Source organism: Phalangium opilio, unplaced genomic scaffold, assembly GCF_054372755.1.
Source record: "Phalangium opilio isolate 3A_F unplaced genomic scaffold, DU_Popi_V2 ptg000039l_1, whole genome shotgun sequence".
Classification (NCBI taxonomy): domain Eukaryota; kingdom Metazoa; phylum Arthropoda; class Arachnida; order Opiliones; family Phalangiidae; genus Phalangium; species Phalangium opilio.
In genome coordinates, this window is record NW_028324162.1 from 1,722,597 (window position 1) to 1,729,454 (window position 6,858).

Below are 6,858 nucleotides of genomic sequence, written 5' to 3' on the forward strand. Positions count from 1 at the left end.
TCGTACAAAGAGAGATTATCACTGCCTCCTGTATCAACCGAGGCCCGTGCATGCGATATATTTCCTTCATTGCCTCCTATATCTACCAAGGCCCGTGCATGCGATATATTTCCTTCATTGCCTCCTATATCTATCAAGGCCCGTGAATTGTGATATATTTCATTCATTGCCTCCTATATATATAAAGGATGAGGGCAAAAGTGTTTTCATTGGATAATTTTGTTTATATAATCTTCTCGACACGGAGAGGTAATATTTTGGTTTTCCCAACTTGTTATCACGTAGTTTTAAGTTTTTTGGGAGAAAGCAAATGTTATTAACTAGTTCAGGAACAGTTCTATCACGGAGTATTAAAATTTTAAACATAATAACTAATTATAACAATAATCTTTATATTGCACTTTCTTTGTTGCACGTCCCGATCTTGACGCTCGTTGCCTTGCAGCTCCGGATGTTGATGGCTTGGAAGGGCTCACCATTAATGTACAACAATCTGATGCTTTTGGTGCTGATGCTTTCCTAATTTCGTCATGGCTTAATGGCTTTGTGTGTGGGTCAACTGCATTATCATTGTTTTTTCTTTCTTGTATTTTTGGTTTGTATCGTCTTCTTCACCTTTGTCTTGGGCTTGGATATTCCTCAATTTTGATTTTTTTCCCCATGCCATAAAGCATGCAGCGTAAATTTTGGCCGCCCACTCCTCGTACACCCTTTTTTTCGTTACGCTTCCGCGTAGCCCCTCTTATCATGTCTGCTACTTTTGCGTGAACAAGCTTACGTTGAAAGATAACTCGAAAATCTTCCAGTTGGTCACTAGTGAAGCCACCTTCTTCGACCTCTGGAATTTCCCTCACTATGGCGTGAAATTTTGTTTTAAGATCTTCATCTTCTTTTACCCGTTTCGCTGTCTCCTCTGAAAACAAGAATATTTTAGTTCCAAAAATAAGCAACGGGGGATAGATAATATATACTTACTAATAGCTTTTCCTGGGAAGGGGCTCTTCGACCCAAATCGGTAGGAGTCAACAACGACTTTCATAATGTTCATAACATACGGAAAGAAGCTTACGTTTGCGAAAAACAAACCACCCTTGTTAATTTTTTTCAAAGCTGCTGGTATGTCCTCTTTTAATGGTTCAAAATTTCGAATTGCAAGAGCTATTTCATACAATGTAAGTGCTTGTTGGTGTTCTTTTGGGGTCAAAACCTTTTTTCCTTCTTTTACCCTCTTCTCGGATTGAATTAAACCTTTGATTAATTTCCAAATTTCCCCCATTACCCCACCAACAATTCTATTTATTGTATATAGCCGATCTGTCTTTAAATGACGTACTTTAACCTTTTTAGCTTGTTCAATGCTAATGTCCAAATCATAAGGTCTTTTGATTCAAAAGAATGCGTCTGTCTGGTTTTGTACATTCTCCAGGTCATCGATTCGCTTTTCTCTCGCTCTTTCATCAGCCACCTTCCAACCGATCCAGTGAATAACATTTAACAATTCTGATTCATATTCAATGTCATATTTCAATACAGGATCAGGGCCGCCTTCTCCGTTGACTAGATCAAGAATCCATTTATTCCACGAGTGCAAAAATGTCGTATAACCCCCTCGTGCATTATCTTCGTGTTTTGAATACAGTATATTATATTGAGCATTCATATCTTCGACCAATTCCTTTAAGCTATTAATGTTACTCATGGAATCTATAATCATTGTCCTTTTCGCATTAACTTTAAAAAATCGTCGGTATCTACACCGCCTTTCATTATTTTCAAAAGGTGAACCTCATTCGTTTTGCTAAGCCTTGTATCGCTTGTATCAAAACAAAACCATGTGCTTGCCACTAGACGAGTTTTCGGACTGAACTACTTTTTTCGACGAAAAAAATCGATTGGAAAATGATGTCTGGATGACGTAGGGCATGACGTCATGCTCGCTCTTATTGGCTGCCACAAGTAGGGGAAGAGGGGGCAGATTTTAGTACCGCATATTACAGGACATCCATGGCTTAAGCTACAAAGTTCACCGAGAGCCACCCTTTTTACATCTATCCCCTTTTGATATAACTACACGTAACCTTGACAAAACGATTTAGTCGTAGTCTGCTTTAGCCTCTGCTATGCCCGATACGAGCAAGGAGGATGCATAGTTGTATACATCGCCCTGGCTAGAAGTACGCCTTGTGCCACTCTCATGCCTTCTTTCGCTGGCCTCGTCACCAAGGCAATAGCCCACTCAATTACGCGTTAAGCTGCTCCAAAATTCCATGTGAAAAGTACTTTTTAAGGTATTCGTCACCAAATAGTAATTGTTGTTGAACATTCCTCGGCATGAAATAGGACAATTACGAAATAATTCGACCAAATTTTATTTTATAAATATTTTCTACCATTTCAATTTCTATAAAAGTATTCTACCAAATACATTCAGAGTAGTACCAGAAGTCTCTGCGCCTACTAGAAATACTACATTTATATAGGAAGATTCGCAGCGACAAGTATATAAATCCAGGGCTATCCCTGATAAATCCCATATTCCTATAAAAACCGTTAATACATTCATTAACCTTGTTCCTGAAAATATACAGACTAAGTAGCATAGTCGAGTCACAGCCTCCTAGATCACGCGACTCGGTGAACGCAGGCTATATTGCAAAATAGCCAAGTCAGAATTTTCAGGCTACGACCGCGCTGAGTCCAGCTGACACTCTCACACCCTTAACGCCCTTAAGCTGACAATTACAAGTTTACAACAAAGAAAATCAGAAAAAATTTCGAATAGTATACACCCCCCTACTGCTTGCGAACCATAGAAACGATGGAGACGCCATGGGCCTGGCATAGAACCGTCTGACCGTTGTCTGTCGTACCGCTGCTATAGACCCTTTCTACTTAAAAAAGAGAGATGTCAATCCTCAGTATCGGGATATACAGGGGGTTGACCCCTCGACGTCTCTACTCTTTTTATGGTCTTTCCATCGAGCGAGTTGGAAGGCAAAGTATTTTCCCCGTGTCTTTCCCTCTTACATATATTCAGTTTAACCAAGACTAAAAATCATAACGTCCCTATTGAATTTGCCGCCATTTTTGAAATTTGCACAAAAACAAAAGGTTTCACTGTAAATCATTCAGGCCATGAACGGGGATATGTTAGCAACCTATTAACGAGTAACGACACAATGTCATACACGTACTCCCTTAAAAGTGATAATAAATGTAGTTATAAAAGGTTTTCGGGGAAGGGAATTTTGCTCGAAAACCCGAGATAAGTAAATTTTTCAAATTATTGAGAGGGAATAAATTGACTACCAGTAAATTAAGTTTATTCAATGGAATAGGGTGATGAAACATTAGTTTCTTAAAGGGGCTGTCCGACGCACTCTCCTATTTTACCCACCCGCCATGTTAATCTCTACGAGGAAGATCGTCCTTTGTCCCACTGTCCGAACAGCATCTTTAGCATGTAAGTCTTAATTTAAAAAAAAACTTTTAATATCTGGGCCTTCAGTCGCTTGCTTAACTCTCTTGTTATCGATAATTTTTAGGTCTTGGTTAAATCCAAGACGTTTTGATTAATTTTAAATGACGTCAACGTATCGTATTTGAGACAGCCGCTAGTAGTATAACCCCACACTTCGTACCTCCGTAGGTGTAGAGTGTAGGTGTAGAATGTCAAGGTCACTATGTCAATGACCTATGACGTAATTATGCCATGCCCCCCTGGGAAACTTGCGCGCACCCTGGTGGCTGCGCCCCCTCGCGGGAAAACACTGCGCGGGAATCTGGCAGTCCTGTCAGTCTCTTCTACAACTGTATCTGTGACGTCATTGGCGGGAAAACACCGCGCGCCGCCTAGCGGGAAACTCCTATCTTCTACAACTGTATCTGTGACGTCATTGATAAGAGACGAGGATGATTGGCTAGCTTTAAACGTAAATTGACAAGGGTTTAATCTTCTACAACTGTATCTGTGACGTCATTGATAATAGATGATTGGATAGCTTTAAACGTACATTGACAAGGGTTAAATCTTATACAATTGTGACGTCATTCGAAGAATTGTTGTATTGCGTAACGTATATTAAGGGGTTGCGGTAAAGTTTTATCATTGCTAAATGAAAATGTGTCAAGTTCATAAGGTAGCGGATACAGTAGAGGTCTGGGTCGGTAATGTCTTACTGGAAAAGGACTGATACGGGTGTAGAGTTATACTTACAAAAGGAACAAAGATTTGACAGCTCAAACGGAATCAAATACCAGTACTTAGTTTCAAAATACAATCACAGAAAAGTAAGCTGTGTAAATACTCTCCTTTCAAATCTGTCGTATTCAAAGCAATTCACATCTAATTTTCTATTAGTATCGTACTAAAGCCAACGGTAGAGGCAGAGGCTACCCCATTTACATGTCAACACCAAACGCAAGGACCCGTCTTAACGTGTCTAAACCTAACCGCTTAGATCCATTACCGGCTGAAGAAAGTCACAGAGACCCTTGTAAATCTTTGATAGATAAACTACAGTCAGTCAGCGTTGCGGGTGAAAACTATAGCCATAAATTGCCGTACCCCAACAATTTATTACGTAAGGTGGCGAGAAGAAATTCCACCACAGATTTGGGGTGGCGTAGCGGTTAGCGCTTTCGCCTCGCAGCAAGAGGATCCCGGGTTCGATCCCGAACTGTGGCACCGGGTGAAAATCTGGGAACAAATCCTTCTGCGTAGAGTTTGCAAGTTCTCTCCCCGCTTGTTAAAAGGAGTTTTCCTCCGCGGTCTTACCCGGTTTCTCCTTTCCATCAAAACTTGCAGAGGTTAACGGTAATAGTTAGTATAGGGCGCTGTAGGTTAGCTGTGGCATAGGGGCTAGCCACCACCCCTCTATGCACTGTAAAGGGACCCACCTGTAAACAAGCCACAGGCTTAGTGTGGATATCCCTTCATAGACAAAAGCAAAAAAAAAAAAAAAAAAAAAAAAAGATTTGTATTTTAAAATAGGGATTTTGCTCATAAACATGCATTGGTTTTGAAAAGTAATTCAAATGTACCTTTTCATACTTTGGACCTATCAAATAACCTAATTGAAGATAAAGGTAATATATTTTCTAATTAATTAGAACTATACTTAATAATTTAAAGTGTTTAGCACAAAATTGATATTTTTAACACAAAACATTAAAGGAAAAAAAATTGGTTTACAAAATTCCGAGCTTCTAATATGAAATTGGTCCCGGAAGCTTTGGAACAGATTTTGGCTGTTATGAAAAAACTGACTCCATTGAGAAACTCTATTTAGATAATATATGAGTTAAATGGTGTATATTCGTACAAGTTATTCTTATAATTAATGTAATTGCGTGATTTAATGTAAAGATTTGTATTTTAAAATAGGGATGTTGCTCATAAACATGCATTGGCTTTGATAAGTAATCCAAATGTACCTTTTCATACTTTGGACCTATCAAATAACCTAATAGAAGATAAAGGTAATATATTTACTAACGAAAAAAGAAATATCAAAGACAAATAAATAACAACAATACCTCTTCATTGTATTTCTTAATGAAATATCTCTTGTCAATTAATTGTAAAGAAAAACAGAAAATAAATGTTACCAATAAACATTGTGGTGAACTTTTTATGAGGATATTATTTCTGCATTTTTAATAATAACGCTGAACTGCCTATCTGTACGAGGTTGAATTCAGGAATCGTATAAACCTGGGAAACTTAGAAAACAAAGACAAATAAATAACTTTCAAAAAATTCAGTGTTTTTTCTTCTTGAAATATATATGGCGGTCTATTTGTTAACATGTTTTACTGTAGTTTAGTGTGTTTTGTTGTAATTTTAGTGAATTTTAGTGAATTTTAGACTGTTTTATTGCAGTTTTAGTGTGCTTTGGTGCGTTTTATTGTAGTTTTATTGTACCTTAGTGTATTTTATTGTGGTATAGTGTAGTTTAAGAGTGTTTTATTGTACTTTTAGAGTATTTTATTGTGGTTTAGTGTAGTTTTAGAGTGTTTTATTGTACTTTTAGTTTATTGTATTGTGTTTTACTGTGCTTTGGTGTGTTTTATTGTAGTTTTATTGTACCTTAGTGTATTTTATTGTGGTATAGTGTAGTTTAAGAGTCTTTTATTGTACTTTTAGAGTATTTTATTGTGGTTTAGTGTAGTTTTAGAGTGTTTTATTGTACTTTTAGTTTATTGTATTGTGTTTTACTGTGCTTTGGTGTGTTTTATTGTAGTTTTATTGTACCTTAGTGTATTTTATTGTGGTATAGTGTAGTTTTAGTGTTTTATTGTACTTTTAGCGTATTTTATTTCGTTTTAAATTCCACAGAGAAAATATCCTTTTTAAATCAATGTTAAATTTAATCTTAAAATATATTTTATCCCCTAAATTTATAACACTTTAATTCAATAGATCAAGCAAGTCCATCTCTTTAAGCAAATTAAATATGTCTAATTTATATATATATATATATCTAGTTAGAATGTGTTAGATTTATTGACGTAATTGGTGGGGTTTCGAAAACCATTTAAATCTATAACAAGATAGTTATTTATATAGATATGAACTTCCAGATAAGGCAGTTGTTTAAATGGTGAAAAGATAATGTTTTAAAATGGGCTTAAAATATTAATTATATTAAACCTACGTAAAATTATTAGAAACCCATGTCATTCAAACATTTTCTTTTTATTCGAGATTCTACAAATATTGTTTATTTACTGTCCCTCGCCTACAAAATGTAGAACTTACAATCGATTTATTAATTAAAGAAAGTCTGCGAAATACTTATTCGCGAAATAATTATTCGCGTCATTGGATCTCATGTGATAATGAACTTCATGAAA